This window comes from Schistocerca nitens, chromosome 7 (assembly GCF_023898315.1).
Source record: "Schistocerca nitens isolate TAMUIC-IGC-003100 chromosome 7, iqSchNite1.1, whole genome shotgun sequence".
Lineage (NCBI taxonomy): Eukaryota > Metazoa > Arthropoda > Insecta > Orthoptera > Acrididae > Schistocerca > Schistocerca nitens.
The window spans coordinates 63,796,760-63,817,935 of NC_064620.1; the positions used below are offsets into that span (position 1 = coordinate 63,796,760).

The 21,176-nt window shown below is 44.8% G+C and overlaps 1 non-coding gene across 1 annotated transcript; it reads left to right on the top strand.

Moving 5' to 3' along the window:
• The first annotated feature begins 10,251 nt into the window (after positions 1 to 10,251).
• Positions 10,252 to 10,326, top strand: Trnas-cga (transfer RNA serine (anticodon CGA)). The gene has a single exon. It is a non-coding gene; the product is annotated as a tRNA-Ser (tRNA).
• Positions 10,327 to 21,176: the final 10,850 nt, after the last annotated feature.

Here is a 21,176-nt window from a genome sequence, read left to right on the forward strand (position 1 = left end):
CCTTCAATAAGTATAATACATCAACAGAAGTCAGTAGCCAGGGTGGAGGATACTAAGTTTTTGGGTGTACATATAGATGAGAATATTAATTGGAAAATTCATATTTTGGATCTCCTAAAGCGACTAGGTTCAGCAACTTTTGCAATCAGAATAATTGCCAATTTTGAGTATAGATAAATTAGCAAGCTAAAATACTTTTACTCTCTCATGTCATACGGAATAATATTTTGGAGTAACTCAACACTTAGGCAAAAAGTATTCACTGCTCAAAAGAAAGCGGTTAGAATAATGTGTGGGGCTCATAGCTGCACATCTTGTAGGCATCTGTTTAAAAGGTTAGGCAATTCTTACAACAGCCTCACGTTACATTTTCTCAGTAATGAAATTTGTTCTCAAGAACATGGAACGATTTAAAAATAACAGTGACATTCATGATTACAATAGAGGAAGAAATAAAGACTTACACTACCCTCTACTTAACCTATATTTGGCACTCTCTGCTGTAAAACTGCTGCTGTAAAATTTCGATAAATTACCAGAAGAAATAAAATATCTGACAGACAACAGTAATGGTTTCAAAAATAAATTGAAATCATCCCTCCTTGACAACTCCTTCTACACCACAGATGCATTCTTGAATAGGAATACATAAATATATAGGTATAATACATGCATTTTGTGCCATTTAAGGGGGTGGGGTAGTGCATTTCTTATGCACTTGACACGTTCCGCATCATACGGCTACAGATTAGATTAGATTTACTTCCATTCCATTTGATCCGTAGTGAGGAAGTCCTCCAGGATGTGGAACATGTCAGCAAAACAATAATACATGACAAATATTTACAACTAAAACAAATAAGCTAATGTACCATTCCACAGGTCCCAAGTGGAATGATCGTCATTTTTTAATGAACACTAAATGAAAGAGCCATTTTACAAATACTGATGCACAGAATTTAAAATAAAAAAAGTTTTTTATTTATTTATAAGGTAATAAATGTGTAATACAACTACTATAATACTTATTTACAATGAACACATTACTGCATTGAAATCGTGCAGAAGTTAGATGATTACACACACACACACACACACACACACACACACATACACATATTTACAATGAACACATTACTGCACTGAAATTTTACAGAAGTTATATATATCAGTTGGTTTTACTGAGAAATTCATCAATGGAGTAGAAGGAGTTGGCCACCAATAAGTCGTTTAGGCTTCTTTAAAACTGAATTTCATTGGTTGTTAAGCTTTTTGCTGGCAAATCCTTGTGAAGATTATTCTTATTCCTAGTATTGATTCCATGAATTGAGCTGTTGGTTTGAAAAAGTGATATATTTTTAATGACAAATTTCATTAAGGAATAAATATATTGGGAAGCAGTAGTTAGTATCCCTAGTTCCCTAAACAGGCTTCTGCAGGATGTTCTTGAGTTCACACCACATATAACTCTTACTGCACGTTTTTGTGCCCGGAAAACTTTAGCTTGGCTTGATGAATTGCCCCAAAAAATAATAACATTATGGAATGAAAGTAAGCATAGTACGCCAGCCTTTTCATTTTAATGTCCCCTATGTCTGACACAATTCGCATTGCAAATAGAGATTTGCTAAGACGCTTCAGCAGTTCTGTGGTGTGCTCCTCCCAGTTGAATTTATTATCAAGCTGTAATCCCAAGAATTTAACACTGTCCACTTCTTCTATCTGCTTGTCATCGTATGTTAGACATATACTCGTGGGACACCCCTTACAAGTTCTGAACTGCATATAGTGTGTTTTTTCATAGTGACAAAGAATTGGCTAGGAACCAGTGATCAATGTCCACAAATATTTTATTCGCTGATCTTTCTAAAACTACACTTGATTTGCTATTTATTGCAATGTTTGTATCATCGGCTAAGAAAACGAACTTGGCACCTGGTAATGTTACTGTTGAAAGGTCATTGATATACACAATAAAAAGGAAGGGCCCCAAAATGGAACCTTTTGGGATCCCACATGTAATTAATTCCCAGTTGGATGATGCCTGATAGCTTGATACATGTCTCTTTCCTAATAACACCCTTTGTTTCCTGCCGTGAGTTTGATCAATGGAACACGTAACAAACAAACCAGAAGAATTAAGACGTTCTACCGAGCGGGTTGGCGCAGTGTGTGGCACAGTGGAGTCGTATTCGGGAGGGCAACGGTTCACATCTACGGCAGGATATCCAGATTTGGGTTTTCCGTGATTTCCCTAAGTCGCTCCAGGCAAATGCTAGGATGGTTCCTTTGGAAGGGCGCGGACGAGTTCCTTAAGCATATCTTAATGACCTCGATGTCGATGGGACGTTGAACGCCTGTCTCCCTCCCTTCCTTCGTCGAACTGTACTGCCGACGCGCGCTGCGTGGCGCCTGCGTCAGCAAGCTGGCGAGCGCGCTTCCCGTGTTTGCCGATGGCGCAAGTTTCTGGCAAAGCGGCAGGTGTGCGCCACCAGCGCTGGCGCCGGAGTTCGCCAGCCGATGCGCCACTTTCCAAGCACAAGTAAACGCGCCGGACACAAAATTACACATCACGCTAATAACGTGTAACCAGCATCACCCCTAACACTGTAAGGTGTCAGGCAAATCCAACACCTTCCATGAAAACGCTGACATGATAGCAAATCCGGCAGTATGTCACATAGCTCCGAATAAATCCTGACATTAAATTAACCAAAGTAACACGATCAACGAGTGAGCAAATGGAATACCACAGACTAACACAAGAACGCCTAAATGCATGTCATACCTTCCCACCGTGAAACAGACGCAGTTCCGAGGGAAGAAACGAGAACAGAAGCCGAGAGCAGAACCGTGTTAAGCTAGAAGGCCCTACGATAAGGGACGGACACCCACGTCGCCAGCTGACCGCCAAAACCACCGCCCAGCCCATGTTAAAAGATAGAGTCCTCCAGAAGAACAGTATAGATCTTACGATAACACTAAAAGGGCCACACCAGCTGCAAGTTTTAGCGTGAGACTTTTTCGCGTCTCTGTTACGTTTCAAACGTTAAAAACATTGCCCCAACACGAAAAGTATAACGTTTCTCATTGGATAGACAGAATTTTGTAGGCGGAGCTTAAGGTTAACATCGAGACCCTGATTGGTCAGTTGAAAACACAGCCAGATAGCTTTTTTTAAACCAACTTCGGTAAATTGTAGTAAGGAGAAGTTAGGAGAGAGTTGCTTCTGAGACAGCGAGGTGCGTGGAGCTGTGCCGCCCGCCGCCCCCTGACGCTGCCTAAACACCATCTAGGTAATGAACGCACGCGATGCCGCATAACAGCGCATAACGCTTCACTCAGAACTGCAGAAGTCTCATCTGTTACATCCCCTTTTTACCTAATACTAGTGTCGATAGTCAATTAAATCTCATGGTGTTCACATTTGCTACGTAAGTTAAAATCTGAAACGCGATGATTTTTCTGTTATATAATTATTGGGAAGCCACATCAGCCACTGTAATTTACGACAAGTTAGATAAGTAATTAAAGATAATCGAGGGTCGCTGTAGACCATTTTGATAGTTTTCTCTTTTATGAAACTTAACTTAAATCTAGATTATAGATGTGAAATGGCATGGGTCATCCTTCAAACCATTGTAGAACTTGGAAACCCATTCAGCGAATATTCGTCACATTTTTGTTGAATGCAGTTGGTTTTTATATTCCTGTGTTAAAATATTTCCTTTTATCAATAGTGCAATTTATAAACGATGTTTTGTGAGTAGAATAAAATTTCCAACGGTAAACTTAACTGCTTTTTCGACGTTATTTTACCAGCTAACTAAAAATAGGAAAGCCTTGAACCCCTTCCACTAAATTTAGTTAGTATTAAGATTCTTTTACAGGGAGTGCAGTGGAGCTGACGCTGAAATCATTAAGTATTTGGTTATATCATCGCTAGTCTCACTGAACTCTTCTGAACTCTACATGTCATGTGTGGTCTGGCGTCTCCTTACCAGCAACAGGTCCCAGGTTCAAACTAGTCAATTCCCTAAAAAACAAGCTCAGAGCGCCGTTGCGCGAAAGTGGTAGGGAGACACGACTTAGAACAGACAGACACCACGCAGAATGTTAGAACACAAATGATGATCTCAGACGAAAACAAGCCGCAAGTTACTCACACCCTTTCCTCTCCTGTGCATTCCTTTTCATCTCAGAGCACCACTTGCAACCTACGCCGTCAATTACACTGAAGCGCCAAAGAAACTGTTACCGGGATGCGTGTTCAAATACAGAGATACGTAAACAGGCAGAATACGGCGCTGCTGTCGGCAACGCCTATACAGGGTGGTCCACTGATCGTGACCGGGCCAAATATTTCTCGAAATAAGCGTCAAACGAAAAAACTACAAAGAACGAAACTTGTCTAGCTTGAAGGGGGAAACCAGATGGCGCTATGGTTGGCACGCTAGATGGCGCTGCCATAAATCAAACGGATATCAACTGCGTTTTTTTAAATAGGAACCCCCACTTTTTATTACATATTCGTGTAGTACGTAAAGAAATATGAATGTTTTACTTGGACCACTTTTTTCACTTTGTGATAGATGGCGCTGAAATAGTAACAAACATATGGCTCACAATTTTAGACGAACAGTTGCTAACGGGTAGGTTTTTTAAATTAAAATACAGAACGTAGGTACGTTTGAACATTTTATTTCGGTTGTTTCAATGTCATACATGCCCCTTCGTGAACTTCTCATTTATGAGAAAGCATGCTCAAAATGATTTCCGTCAACCTCAATGCATTTGGAAATACGTGTAACGACATACCTCTCAACAGCGAGTAGTTAGCATTCCGTAATGTTCGCACATGCATTGACAATGCGCTGGCACATGTTGTCAGGCGTTGTCGGTGGATCACGATAGCAAACAACCTTCAGCGTTCCCCACAGAAAGTAATACGGCGACGTCAGATCCGGTGAACGTGCTGGCCATGGTATGGTGCTTCGACGACCAATCCACCTGTCATGAAATATGCTATTCAATACCGCTTCAACTGCGCGCGAGCTGTGTGCCGGACATCCATCATGTTGGAAGTACATTGCCATTCTATCATGCAGTGAAACATCTTGTAGTAACATCGGTAGAACATTACGTAGGAAATCAGCATACATTGCACCATTTAGATTGCCATCGATAACATGGGGGCCAATTATCCTTCCTCCCATACTGCCGAACCATAAATTAACCCGCCACGGTCGCTGATGTTCCACTTGTCCCAACCATCGTGGATTTTCCGTTGCCCAATAGTGCATCTTATGCCGGTTTACGTTACCGCTGTTGGTGAATGACGCTTCGTCGCTAAACAGAACGCGTCCAAAAAATCTGTCATAGTCCTGTAATTTCTCTTGTGCCCAGTGGCAGAACTGTACACCACGTTCAGAGTCGTCGCCATGCAATTCATGGTGCATAGAAATATGGTACGGGTGCAAACGATGTTCATGTAGCATTCTCAACACCGACGTTTTTGAGATTTCCGATTCTCGCGCAATTTGTCTGCTACTGACGTGCAGATTAGCCGCGACAGCAGCTAAAACGCCTTCTTGGGCATCATCATTTGTTGCAGGTCGTGGTTGACGTTTCACATATGGCTGAACACTTTCTGTTTCCTTCAATTCGCGCTATTCGTCCACGAGACTCAGAGGGTCATAGACACGCGTTCACAGGTAGATGCCGTGTCTTGACTTACGCAAAGCGTTCGATACAGTTCCCCACAGTCGTTTAATGAACAAAGTAAGAGCATACGGACTATCAGACCAATTGTGTGATTGGATTGAAGAGTTCCTAGATAACAGAACGCAGTATGTCATTCTCAATGGAGAGAAGTCTTCCGAAGTATGAGTGATTTCAGGTGTGACGCAGGGGAGTGTCGTAGGACCGTTGCTATTCACAATATACATAAATGACCTTGTGGATGACATCGGAAGTTCACTGAGGCTTTTTGCGGATGATGCTGTGGTATATCGAGAGGTTGTAACAATGGAAAATTATACTGAAATGAAGGAGGATCTGCAACGAATTGACGCATGGTGCAGGGAATGGCAATTGAATCTCAATGTAGACAAAGTGTAATGTGCTACGAATACATAGAAAGAAAGATCCCTTATCACTTAGCTACAAAATAGCAGGTCAGCAACTGGAAGCAGTTAATGCCATAAATTATCTGGGAGTACGCATTAGGAGTGATTTAAAGTGGAATGATCATATCAAGTTGATCGTCGGTAAAGCAGATGCCAGACTGAGATTCATTGGATGAATCCTAAGGAAATGCAATCCGAAAACAAAGGAAGTAGGTTACAGTACGGTTGTTCGCCCGCTGCTTGAATACTGCTCAGCAGTGTGGGATCCGTACCAGATATGGTTGGCAGAAGAGATAGAGAAGATCCAACGGAGAGCAGCGCGCTTCGTTACAGGATCATTTAGTAATCGCGAAAGCTTTACGAAGTTGATAGATAATCTCCAGTGGAAGACTCTGCAGGAGAGACGCTCAGTAGCTCGGTACGGGCTTTTGTTGAGGTTTCGAGAACATACCTTCACCGAAGAGTCAAGCAGTATATTGCTCCCTCCTACGTATATCTCGGGAAGAGACCATGAGGATAAAATCAGAGAGATTAGAGCCCACACAGAGGCATACCGACGATCTTTCTTTCCACGAACAATACGAGTCTGGAATAGAAGGGAGAACCGATCGAGGTACTTAAGGTACCCTCCGCCACACACCGTCAGGTGGTTTGCGGAGTATGGATGTAGATGTAGAATAACGTAACTATCCGGCGAAAGGTCCGGACACTTGGATGATGTCGTCCAGGATACCGAGCAGCATACATAGCACACGCTCGTTGGGCATTTGATCACCATAGCCATACATCAACACGATATCGACCTTTTCCGCAATTGGTAAAGGGTCCATTTTAACACGGGTAAAGTACCACGATGCAAATACCGTCTGCACTGGCGGAATGTTACGTGATACCACGTACTTATACGTTTGTGACTATTACAGCGCAATCTATCACAATGCGAAAAAGTGGTCCAACTATAACATTCATATTTCTTTACGTACTACACGAATAAGTAATAAAAATCGGGGTTCCTATTTTTAAAAACACGCAGTTTATATCCTTTTGACCTATTGTAGCGCCATCTAGCGGCCAACCATAGCGCCATCTGGTTTCCCCCTTCAAGGTAGACGAGTTTCGTTCATTGTAGTTTTCTCGTTTGATGCTTATTTCGAGAGATATTTGGCCCGGTCACTATCAATGGACCACCCTGTATAAGACAACAAGTACCTGGCGCAGTTGTTAGATCGGTTACTGCTGCTACAATGGCATGCTATCAAGATCTAAGTGAGTTTGAACATAGTGTTACAGTCGGCGCACGAGCGATGGGACACAGCAACTCCGAGGTAGTGATGAAGGGGGATTTTCCCGTAAGACCATTTCACGAGCGTACCGTGAATATCAGGAATCCGGTAAAACATCAAATCTCCGACATCGCTGCGGCCGGCAAAATATCCTGCAAGAATGAGACCAACGACGACTGAAGAGAATCGTTCATCGTGACGGAAGTGAAATCCTTCCGCCAATTGTTCCAGATTTCAATGCAGGGCCATCAACAAATGTCACCGTGCGAACCATTCAACGAAACATCATCGATATGGGCTTTCGGAGCCGAAGGCCCACTTGTGTACTCTTGATGTCTGTACGACACAAAGACTTACGCGTCGTCTGGGCCCATGACCACCAACATTGGACTGTTGATGACTGGAAACATGTTGCATGGTCGGGCAAGTCTCGTTTAAAATTGTATCGAGCGGATGGACGTGTACGGGTATGGAGACAACCTCACGAACCCATGCACCCTGCATGTTAGCAGTGGACTGCTCAAACTGGTGGTGGCTTTATAAAGGTGTTGGGCGTTTGCGTTGGAGTGATATGAAACCCCTGATACGTGACAGGTGACACGTACGTAAGCATCCCCTGCATCCACACATGTCCATTGTGCATTCCGATGGACTTGGGCAACTTTAGCACGGCAATGCGACATCCCACACGTCCAGAATTGATACAGAGTGGGTCCAGGAACACTCTTCTGAGTTTAAATACTTCCGCTGACCACCAAACTCCCCAGATGTGAACACTATTGACTATCTGAGATGCCTTGTAAAGTGCTGTTCAGAAGAGATCTCCGTCCCCTCGTACTCTTACGGATTTATAGAGAGCCCTGCACGATATTTGGTGTCAGTTCCCTCCAGCACTGCTCCAGATATTAGTCGAGTCCATGGCTCGTCGTGTTGCGGCACTTCTGCGTTTTCGCGCGGCCCCACTCGATATTATACACGATATTAGGCAGGTGTACCAGTTCCTTTGGTCTTCAGTGTATCTGCTGCATGTATATCCAATCTCTGCCTTCCTCTACACATTTTACCCTCTATAATACCCTCCAGTGCGATGAAAGTTATTCCCTTATGTCTTAACAGATATCCTATCACGCTGTCCCTTCTTCTTGTCAGTGGTTTCCATACACATTCCTTTCCTCGCCAATTCCTCGTAGAACCACCTCATTCCTTTCTTTATCAGTCGACATATTTTACAACGTTCTTCTGTAGCACCACATCGGAAATGATTCGACTCTTTTCTGTTCCGCTTTTTCCACGGTCCATGATTGACTACCATACAACGCTGCGCTCCAAACGTCCATTTTCAGAAAGTTTTTCTCAAATTAAGGACTATATTTGATACTAGCAGATTTCTCTTTGCCAGAAATGGCCTTTTTCCCAATACTAGCCCGCTTTTTATGACTTCCTGGTTCCATCTATCCTGGAATATTTTGCTGACTAGGTAGAAATTCAGTAATTTCGTCCATTTAGTGATCGCTAATTCTGGTGCGTGTTTCTCGCTGATCTCCATTCTGCTACTTGCCATTACTTTTTTCTGTCTTAGATTTACTCTCAGTCCATACGCTGCTCTAATTGTACCGTTAATTGTGTTCAACAGGTTCTATAATTCTTTTTTACTTTCTCTGAGGATAGCAATCTCATTAGCGATCTTATCATTGATATCCTTTCACCTTGAATTTTAATCCCACTCTTGAACCTTTCTTTTATTTCCGACTTTGCTTCTTCCTTGTACAGACTGAACAGTAGGCGCCAAAGACAGCACGCGTGTGTTACATCCTTTTTAATCCGAATACTTCGTTCTTGGTCTTCCAGCCTTATTGTTCCCTACTTGTTCTTGTACATATTGTGTATTTCTGTCCTTCCGTATAGCTTACTCCTATTTTCCTCAGAATTTCCAACATCTTGCACCATTTAACATAGACGATCTCTTTTTCCTCGTCGACAGAGCCTATGGAAGTGTCTTTATCTTACTTCAGTCATACTTCCATTATCGACCGCAACGTCAGAACTACCTCTCTGGTACCTTTACGTTTCCTAAAGCCAAACTAATCGTCATTTAATTGGCCCTCAGTTTTCTTTTCAACTCTTCTGTATGTTGTTACAGCCCACAGAGCTAGCAAATTGTGCCTACGTTGAAATAGGTACATATAATGAAAACTGTAAATCTTAACGTATTATCCAAGAGCATAAGCGATATATCGATTACAAAGATGTACGTGTGAAAGAATGCTGCAAGGCAGCTATCACTTATTCAGAGTATATGGAAGAAAGAGGTAATCTTAGGTCGCGCAGTAGCGGGGAGTCGTTGTGCAGGAGTAGCTCACCAGAGGCTGGCAGTGTCTGCTGCGATGCTCCGGAGTGGGCAGTCGCTTAGTATTAAATATTCAGTGTAATTAACTTCCTGGCAGATTAAAACTGTGTGCCAGAACGAGGCTCGAACTCGGGACCTTTGCCTTTCGCGGGCAAGTGCTCCGCCAAAGCTGTGAGGACGGGGCGTGAGTCGTGCTTGGGCAGCTCAGTTGGTAGAGCACTTGCCCTCGAAAGGCAAAGGTCCCGAGTTCGAGTCTCGGTCCGGCACACAGTTTTAATCTGCCAGGAAGTTTCATGTCAGCGCACACTCCGCTGCAGAGTGAAAATCTCATTCTGGAAACATCTTCAAGGCTGTGGCTATGCCATGTCTCCGCAATATCCTTTCTTCCAGGAGTGTTAATTCTGCAAGGTTCGCAGGAGAGCTTCTGTGAAGTTTGGAAGGTAGGAGACGAGGTACTGGCAGAAGTACAGCTGTGAGGACGGGGCGTGAGTCGTGCTTGAGTAGCTCAGTTGGTAGAGCACTTGCCCTCGAAAGGCAAAGGTCCCGAGTTCGAGTCTCGGTCCGGCAAACAGTTTTAATCTCCCAGGAAGTTTCATATCAGCGCACACTCCGCAGCAGAGTGAAAATGTCGTTCTGGATTCAGTGTAATAATTTCAGTGTTGTGTATTAACGATTTAGGGAAGAAATAAGATTTGAAGTAAAATTAATTAAGAAAATACTACAAATATTACTACGAAATTTTGATGAAAAATCTTTCTACATATTGTTACATCGATCTACAGCCGGCCGCGGTGGTCTAGCGGTTCTAGGCGCGCAGTCCGGAACCGCGCGACTGCCACGGTCGCAGGTTCGAATCCTGCCTAGGGCATGGATGTGTGTGATGTACTTAGGTTAGTTAGGTTTAAGTAGTTCTAAGTTCTAGGGGACTGATGACCACAGATGTTAAGTCCCATAGTGCTCAGAACCATTTAACCATCGATCTACAATAAGGTAATTAACATCCTTGTATTTATGCGGTTTTGCTGTAGAACGTATTTGAATGAGACCAGCTTTGCATGTGATTTTTTTTTGTTGTACATTTTGTAAAGATTATTTGTTTGCGTAAATGTAATTTTTATGATATGGCTTAACAATTAGAAGTCAGTTTCACTATACAGTAAGATTTTCAAGTAAGATACTACAGTAATTTTCCTCAGTCATGCTCCACCTCGCAATTCCAAGTCTTTTTATTTAAACAAATTCTAAATGTGTCTCCGTCAAGTATCTTGCATTTTGGCTTTTTGCAGCTGTAGGTAGTTTAGTAGTGCTGATAGCAGAACAACGTATTATCCAAGGCGACACCAATACGACGCAAAAAATTTATTTCACACAGTTTACGGATTTTCGCACAGGGAGCACAAAAGATTTGAATGTAATTACCCCTAATTTTTCATTATCGCACACAGGTTTTAATTAGTTTGGGTTTACTGGTAGTGCATTCTTGCTAATAGATAGATTGTTTAAAACAGGATCAGGTAAAGAGATACGCAGTCAACAGACCACTTCATATAGCTGTCCTTTGTCAGACGTAAATATCACACCTTACTTCAGACGTAAACGTTATAACGTTGATAGCGACGTTTCAATCGATGCTGTAAACAGTCTCAGACGTTTTCAGTGCGGTTAAGATCATCTGAAATTGTGTGTGAAATCCTGTGGGACTTAACTGCTAAGGTCATCAGTCCCTAAGCTTACACACTACTTAACTTAAATTATCCTAAGGACAAACACACACACCCATGCCCGAGGGAGGACTCGAACCTCCGCCGGGACCTACGATTAGCTGATTTAGCGAGTCAATTTAAGTACGATAAAGTCCTAAAATTTCGTTAAACCGTGTGCAGACCTGAGAACTCGGCCGTGGTAACCTTGGAAGAGTGTTGTGTCCACAGCGGACTCATCATGACGATGTGCAGAGGTTGGACAAAAATGTCGAAACGGCACCAGAAACGCAGGCTTGAACGAAAATACAGATGCCTGCAGGTTGCCCTGTTGCATTTGACCGTCATGGGCATCTACAACTACATCTACATCCATACTCCGCAAGCCACCTGACGGTGTGTGGCGGAGGGTATACTGAGTACCTCTATCGGTTCTCCCTTCTATTCCAGTCTCGTATTGTTCGTGTAAAGAAGGATTGTCGGTATGCTTGTGTGTGGGCTCTAATCTCTCTAATTTTATCCTCATGATCTCTTCCCGAGATATACGTAGGAGGGAGCAATATACTGCTTGACTCTTCGGTGAAGGTATGTTCTCGAAACCTCAACAAAAGCCCGTACCGACCTACTGAGCGTCTCTCCCGCAGAGTCTTGCACTGGAGTTTATCTATCATCTCCGTAACGCTTTCGCGATTACTAAATGATCCTGTAACGAATCGCGCTGCTCTCCGTTGGATCTTCTCTATCTCTTCTATCAAACCTATCTGGTACGGATCCCACACTGCTGAGCAGTATTCAAGCAGTGGGCGAACAAGCGTACTGTAACCTACTTCCTTTGTTTTCGGATTGCATTTCCTTAGGATTCTTCCAATGAATCTCAGTCTGGCATCTGCTTTACCGACGGTCAACTTTATATGATCATTCCATTTTAAATCACTCCTAATGCGTACTCCCAGATAATTTATGGAATTAACTGCTTCCAGTTGCCGACCTGCTATATTGTAGCTAAATGATAAGGGATCTTTCTTTCTATGTATTCGCAGCACATTACACTTGTGTACACTGAGATTCAATTGCCATTCCCTGCACCATGCGTCAATTCGTTGCAGATCCTCCTGCATTTCAGTACAATTTTCCATTGTTACAACCTCTTGATACACCACAGCATCATCTGCAAAAAGCCTCAGTGAACTTCCGATGTCATCCAGAAGGTCATTTATGTATATTGTGAATAGCAACGGGCCTATGACACTCCCCTGCGGCACACCTGAAATCATTCTTACTTCGGAAGACTTCTCTCCATTGAGAATGACATACTGCGTTCTGTTATCTAGGAACTCTTCAATCCCATCACACAATTGGTCTGATAGTCCATATGCTCTTACTTTGTTCATTACACGAATGTGGGGAACAGTATCGAATACCTTGCGGAAGTCAAGAAACACGCCATCTACCTGGGAATCCGTGTCTATGGCCCTCTGAGTCTCGTGGACGAATAGCGCGAACTGGGTTTCACAAGACCGTCTTTTTCGAAACCCATGCTGATCCCTACAGAGTAGATTTCTGGTCTCCAGAAAAGTCATTATACTCGAACATAATGCGTGTTCCAAAATTCTACAACCGATCGACGTTAGAGATGTAGGTCTATAGTTCTGCACATCTGTTCGACGTCCCTTCTTGAAAACGGGGATGACCTGTGCCCTTTTCCAATCCTTTGGAACGCTACGCTCTTCTATAGACCTACGGTACACCGCTGCAAGAAGGGGAGCAAGTTCCTTCGCGTACTCTGTGTAAAATCGAACTGGTATCCCATCAGGTCCAGCTGCCTTTCCTCTTTTGAGCGATTTTAATTGTTTCTCTATCCCTCTGTCGTCTATTCAGATATCTACCATTTTGTGATCTGTGCGACTATCTAGAGAAGGAACTACAGTGCAGTCTTCCTCTGTGAAACAGCTTTGGAAAAGAACATTTAGTATTTCGGCCTTTAGTCTGTCATCCTCTGTTTCAGTACCATTTTGGTCACAGAGTGTCTGGACATTTTGTTTTGATCCACCTACCGCTTTGACATAAGACCAAAATTTCTTAGGATATTCTGCCAAGTCAGTACATCGAACTTTACTTTCGAACTCATTGAACACCTCTCGCATAGCCCTCCTCACACTAGATTGCGCTTCGCGTAATTTTTGTTTGTCTGCAAGGCTTTGGCTATGTTTATGTTTGCTGTGAAGTTCCCTTTGCTTCCGCAGCAGTTTTCTAACTCGGTTGTTGTACCACGGTGGCTCTTTTCCATCTCTTACGATCTTGTTTGGCACATACTCATCTAACGCATATTGTACTATGGTTTTGAACTTTGTTCACTGATCCTCAACACTATCTGTACTTGAGACAAAACTTTTGTGTTGAGCCGTCAGGTACTCTGTAATCTGCTTTTTGTCACTTTTGCTAAACAGAAAAATCTTCCTACCGTTTTTAATATTTCTATTTACGGCTGAAATCATCGATGCCGTAACCGCTTTATGATCGCTGGTTCCCTATTCTGCGTTAACTGTTTCAAATAGTTCGGGTCTGTTTGTCACCAGAAGGTCTAATATGTTATTGCCACGAGTCGGTTCTCTGTTTAACTGCTCAAGGTAGTTTTCAGATAAAGCACTTAAAAAAATTTCACTGGATTCTTTGTCCCTGCCACCCGTTGTGAACGTTTGAGTCTCCCAGTCTATATCCGGCAAATTAAAATCTCCACCCAGAACTATAACATGGTGGGGAAATCTACTCAAAATATTTTCCAAATTATCCTTCAGGTGCTCAGCCACAACAGCTGCTGAGCCAGGGGGCCTATAGAGACATCCAATTACCATGTCTGAGCCTGCTTTAACGGTGACCTTCATCACCCAAATCATTTCACATTTCGGATCTCCGTCAATTTCCTTCGATACTATTGCACTTCTTATCGCTATAAACACGCCTCCCCCTTCACTGTCCAGCCTGTCTCTGTGGTATACATTCCAATCTGAGTTTAGGATTTCATTACTGTTTACGTCTGGTTTCAGCCAACTTTCTGTCCCTAGTACTATATGGGCGTTGTGACCGTTTATTAATGAGAGCAGTTCTGGGACCTTTCTATAGACACTCCTGCAGTTTACTATTAGCACATTAATATTTTTATTCCTTGTTGCAATTTGCCTATTCCTACCTTGCCGCGTCTCAGGAGGCGTCTTGTCGGGCCTAGGGAGGGAATTATCTAACCTAAAGAACCCCCATGTGCACTCCACACGTACTCCGCTACCCTTGTAGCCGCTTCCGGCGTGTATTGCACGCCTGACCTATTCAGGGGGACCCTACATTTCTCCACCCGATAGCGGAGGTCGAGAAATTTGCACCCCAGATCTCCGCAGAATCGTCTGAGGCACTAGTTTAAGCCTTCCACTCGGCTCCAAACCAGAGGACCGCGATCGGTTCTGGGAACGATACTACAAATAGTTAGCTCTGATTCCACCCCGCGAGCGAGGCTTTCCGCCTTCACCAATTCCGCCAACCGCCTGTACGAACTGAGGATGACCTCTGAACCCAGACGGCAAGAGTCATTGGTGCCGACATGAGCAGCAATTTGCAGTCGGGTGCACCCAGTGCTCTCTATCGCCGCCGGCAGGGCCTCCTCCACATCTCGGATGAAACCCCCCCGGCAACTGTGCAAGTGGCCAGAACAGTCATCTGTGTAGTTGTGAGCGCACTGTGTTGGAGCTAGAGAATTCTGACGCGGGTGCTCGTATGCTGGGTGCTTCCGTAACCAAGGTAGCCCGAGTGTTTGCTGTTTCACGACGCTCCTTATCGAGATTTAAACAGCATTCACGGAAAGCGGAGCAACAACATCCGCTACGACACAACCCAAACAAAATTATGTGTCGAGTGGTCATTGAAGAGGACTTTGGCAAAAAAGTGAGGAGAACGACATCTGCAGAAGTCACTGCAGAACCGAATATCAAACACGCGAACCGGGTCAGTACCAAAGCAAGAGGAAATGAGCTCCATAAACGGAGAATTGCAGGGCGAGGTGCAATTTCAAGACAACACATTACTGAGGCAAGAAAACGTGGTAACGAGGTCTACATCTACATCCATACTCCGCAAGCCACCTGACGGTGTGTGGCGGAGGGTACCCTGAGTACCTCTATCGGTTCTCCCTTCTATTCCAGTCTCGTATTGTTCGTGGAAAGAAAGATTGTCGGTATGCCTCTGTGTGGGCTCTAATCTCTCTGATTTTATCCTCATGGTCTCTTCGCGAGATATACTTAGTAGGGAGCAATATACTGCTTGACTCTTCGGTGAAGGTATGTTCTCGAAACTTCAACACAAGCCCGTATCGAGCTACTGAGCGTCTCTCTTGCGGAGTCTTCCACTGGAGTTTATCTATCAACTCCGTAACGCTTTCGCGATTACTAAATGATCCTGTAACGAATCGCGCTGCTCTCCGTTGGATCTTCTCTATCTCTTCTATCAAACCTATCTGGTACGGATCCCACACTGCTGAGCAGTATTCAAGCAGTGGCAGAACAAGTGTACTGTAACCTACTTCCTTTGTTTTCGGATTGCATTTGCTTAGGATTCTTCCAATGAATCCCAATCTGGCATTTGCTTTACCGACGATTAATTTTATATGGTCATTCCATTTTAAATCACTCCTCATGCCTACTACCAGATAATTTATGGAATTAACTGCTTCCAGTTGCTGACCTGCTATATTGTAGCTAAATGATACAGGGTCTTTCTTTCTATGTATTCGCAGTATATTACACTTGTCTATACTGAGATTCAATTGTCATTCCCTGCACCATGCGTCAATTCGTTGCAGGTCCTCCTGCATTTCAGTACAATTTTCCATTGTTACAACCTCTCGATATACTACAGTATCATCCGCAAAAAGCCTCAGTGAACTTCTGATGTTATCCACAAGCTCAGTTATATATATTGTGAATAGCAACGGTCCTACGACACTCCCCTGCGGCACACCTGAAATCACTCTTACTTCGGAAGACTTCTCTCGATTGAGAATGACATGCTGCATTCTGTTATCTAGGAACTCTTCAATCCAATCACACAATTGGTCTGATAGTCCATATGATCTTGCCTTGTTCATTAAACGACTGTGGGGAACTGTATCAAACACCTTGCGGAAGTCAAGAAACACGCCATCTACCTGTGAACCCGTGTGTATGGCCCTCTGAGTCTCGTGCCCTTCATGGCAAGCCATCCTGGTCTTACATTTGAGCAAGATAATGCCCGCCTACCACAGCCAGACTTTCTACTGCTCGTCTCCGTGCCTGCCAAACCCTACCTTGGCCAGCATGGGGCGCCGGATCTCTCCCCAACTGAGAACTTTTGGAGCATTATGAGCACCGCCCTCCAACCATTTCGAGATTTTGACGATATAACGCGCCAGTTTGTAGAATTTGGCACAATATCCCTCGGAGGACACCCAACAACTCTATCAATCAATGCCAAGCCGAATAACTGCTTGCATAAGAGCCAGAGGTGGACTTGCTCTGTTCGTGAAGCTCTTCCTCTTGGATAAATCGTCCGACTTTCTGAAACTGTAATCTTGGTTTGTCTATACATATAAACCACATCTACAGATTTCCATCGGATTCTAATAATTCTTTCGTGTTACTCCGTTGTTTTTTATTTTGTCGCTTTCCAATGTTCAGGTGGAGTGAGTCCATGTTACGAGGCGTGTTTTTTTTTTAAGTAAGTACCGTTTTGAAATTAAAAAAAGACGTGCTAATATATCTCAATAATTTTATTTTTACATGAAAGCCTGTATCTTAATCTACTTTTCTACATAATTTCCGTCAATATTGAGGCACTTGTCATAACGCTGTAGCAGTTTTTGAATACCCTCCTCATAGAAAAATGGTTCAAATGGCTCTGAGCACTATGGGACTCAACATCTTAGGTCATAAGTCCCCTAGAACTTAGAACTACTTAAACCTAACTAACCTAAGGACATCACACACACCCATGCCCGAGGCAGGATTCGAACCTGCGACCGTAGCAGTCCCGCGGTTCCGGACTGCAGCGCCATAACCGCTAGACCACCGCGGCCGGCCCTCCTCATAGAAGTCTGCCGCCTGACTTGTTAACCACTGCATCACCACTGTTTTGACATCGTCTTGAAGACGCTGACCACCCAGGTGTTTCTTCAAGTGCAGGAATATATGGTAGTCACTGGGCGCAAGATCGGGGCTGTACGAAGGATGAACTAGAGTTTACCATCGGAAAGATGTGATGAGATCCTTGGTCTGATTCGCCACATGCGGACGGGCATTGTCTTGCAGCAAAACGATGCCCTTGCTCAACTTCCATGGACTGTTGCTTTGGTTCTGGTGTGACGTAGGCCACCCATGTTTCATCGCCCATAACAATTTGGCTTAAGAAATCATCACCGTCGTTGTGGTACCGCTCAAGGAAAGTCGATGCACTGTCTAAACGTTTGGTTTTGTGCACATCCGTCAACATTTTCGGTACCCAACGTGCGCACAATTTTCGGTAATTCAAGTGCTCGGCCACAATGCCATACAAAACACGTGAAACCTTAGGAAAGTCATCCCCCAAGGAGGAAATCGTAAAGCGTCTTTTTTCTCTCACCTTATTGCCCACTTCCTGGACCAAACTTTCATTAACGACCGAAGGACGCCCACTCCGTTCTTCATCATGCACATTTGTGCGGCCATCTTTAAATGCTTTCACCCACTTTCTTACCATTCCACCACTCATAATGTTTTCTCCGTAAACTGTACAGATCTCACGATGAATATCGATCGCTTTTAGGCCTTTAGCACTAAGAAACCTTATAACAGCCCGTACTTCACAGTCGGCGGGACTCACGATTATCGGAGGCATCTTAAACACTCAGTATACAACGTAAATAAGGAAGAATCAGACTGTAATGGCGTCAGTGCGTAGATTAAGGTACAGGCTTTCATGTAAAAATAAAATTATTGAGATATCTTAGCACGTCTTTTTTTAATTTCAAAACGGTGCTTACTTAAAAAAACACTTCTCGTACTAAGTCAAGAAACTTCACTGAGATAAAGTTCTCGAGAAGGAGGGATAGATCTTCGTGTGACAATCAGTCGTTTGATTCACAGATCCGACAGCTGGAGGTGAAATTCCGCCGTCGCACTCTGCGAATAGTAAGCGTGTGTGAGTCAATACGCTGAGCGCCTGTCCCAGCCAACTTCGTGTTCGTTCCTCGAGGTATCCGGCAGTAAAGCCTACTTACGAGCGCTCCGCTTTTTACGGCAGGTGTACGGCTCTTGTTATCTGCGTGCTTATCGCCCCAAAGTCATCCGCGTACTTTTCCGCCGCTCCGCGGAACTCCAATTTTGTTTCTCCGTTCCCCAGGGCCACCCCCTCACCTCGGAAACAGAACGTGTACGCCGAGCCTTAGCAGCGAACATTCCACCGCAGTGTGTACTAGAAAAAGTCTCTCACCATGCTGTTCAACGTACACTCCTGGAAATGGAAAAAAGAACACATTGACACCGGTGTGTCAGACCCACCATACTTGCTCCGGACACTGCGAGAGGGCTGTACAAGCAATGATCACACGCACGGCACAGCGGACACACCAGGAACCGCGGTGTTGGCCGTCGAATGGCGCTAGCTGCGCAGCATTTGTGCACCGCCGCCGTCAGTGTCAGCCAGTTTGCCGTGGCATACGGAGCTCCATCGCAGTCTTTAACACTGGTAGCATGCCGCGACAGCGTGGACGTGAACCGTATGTGCAGTTGACGGACTTTGAGCGAGGGCGTATAGTGGGCATGCAGGAGGCCGGGTGGACGTACCGCCGAATTGCTCAACACGTGGGGCGTGAGGTCTCCACAGTACATCGATGTTGTCGCCAGAGGTCGGCGGAAGGTGCACGTGCCCATCGACCTGGGACCGGACCGCAGCGACGCACGGATGCACGCCAAGACCGTAGGATCCTACGCAGTGCCGTAGGGGACCGCACCGCCACTTCCCAGCAAATTAGGGACACTGTTGCTCCTGGGGTATCGGCGAGGACCATTCGCAACCGTCTCCATGAAGCTGGGCTACGGTCCCGCACACCGTTAGGCCGTCTTCCGCTCACGCCCCAACATCGTGCAGCCCGCCTCCAGTGGTGTCGCGACAGGCGTGAATGGAGGGACGAATGGAGACGTGTCGTCTTCAGCGATGAGAGTCGCTTCTGCCTTGGTGCCAATGATGGTCGTATGCGTGTTTGGCGCCGTGCAGGTGAGCGCCACAATCAGGACTGCATACGACCGAGGCACACAGGGCCAACACCCGGCATCATGGTGTGGGGAGCGATCTCCTACACTGGCCGTACACCACTGGTGATCGTCGAGGGGACACTGAATAGTGCACGGTACATCCAAACCGTCATCGAACCCATCGTTCTACCATTCCTAGACCGGCAAGGGAACTTGCTGTTCCAACAGGACAATGCACGTCCGCATGTATCCCGTGCCACCCAACGTGCTCTAGAAGGTGTAAGTCAACTACCCTGGCCAGCAAGATCTCCGGATCTGTCCCCCATTGAGCATGTTTGGGACTGGATGAAGCGTCGTCTCACGCAGTCTGCACGTCCGGCACGAACGCTGGTCCAGCTGAGGCGCCAGGTGGAAATGGCATGGCAAGCCGTTCCACAGGACTACATCCAGCATCTCTACGATCGTCTCCATTGGAGAATAGCAGCCTGCATTGCTGCGAAAGGTGGATATACACTGTACTAGTGCCGACATTGTGCATGCTCTGTTGCCTGTGTCTATGTGCCTGTGGTTCTGTCAGTGTGATCATGTAATGTATCTGACGCCAGGAATGTGTCAATAAAGTTTCCCCTTCCTGGGACAATGAATTCACGGTGTTCTTATTTCAATTTCCAGGAGTGTATCTTAACTGTAATACAGTGTAGACAAGGCCACGCATTCCAAGCTTTTGTCTGGTCTTGGAACTTATGCGCAACAATGATATAACTACACTGTTGTGCAAATCCTACGGACGGAAGTAACTTTCGCATGATGCGTCACTGCCAAGTCCCATGGCTCGATGAAAGTTGGACCATACGTAGAAAGAACTGTTGCACTATAGTACAGAGGGTAACCGAAACAAATACGCGTTGAGACGAACAGAAAAGACACTTTTATTCAAAGACAGTAATTACAATGAAGACACCTCCACTCATGATTGCCTCTGGCCATCAGAAAAGACGGGACAAAAGAATTAAATCAGGGCCGATTGCACCCATGAAAAGACACACAGTGTCAAAATAGCGTTATCCGGTGACTGTGCCGGGTACAAAGATTTGTAAGTCCGTACGTTGATTGGTGGATTTTGGGGAAGAGGACCAGACAGGTCGTCTGTCCCGTCGGATTAGGGGAGGATGCGGAACGAAGTCGGCGATGCCCTTTCAAAGGAACCACGCCGGAATTTACCTGAATCGATTTAGGGAAATCATGGAAAACCTAAATCAGGATGGCCGGACGCGGGTTTGAACGTCGTCCCCCCGAATGGGAGTCCACTGTGCTAACCGCTGTTGCATACATCAATGAAACATCATGCTTCCCCACAATGTAACATCTGGACCACCAGAACTAGTTACACAGTATTCCCGCATGTTACATGTTCCCACCCCTGACCGTATGAGAGTACTGCCAGCATTGTCGAACATCATCGTTTTGGTGGT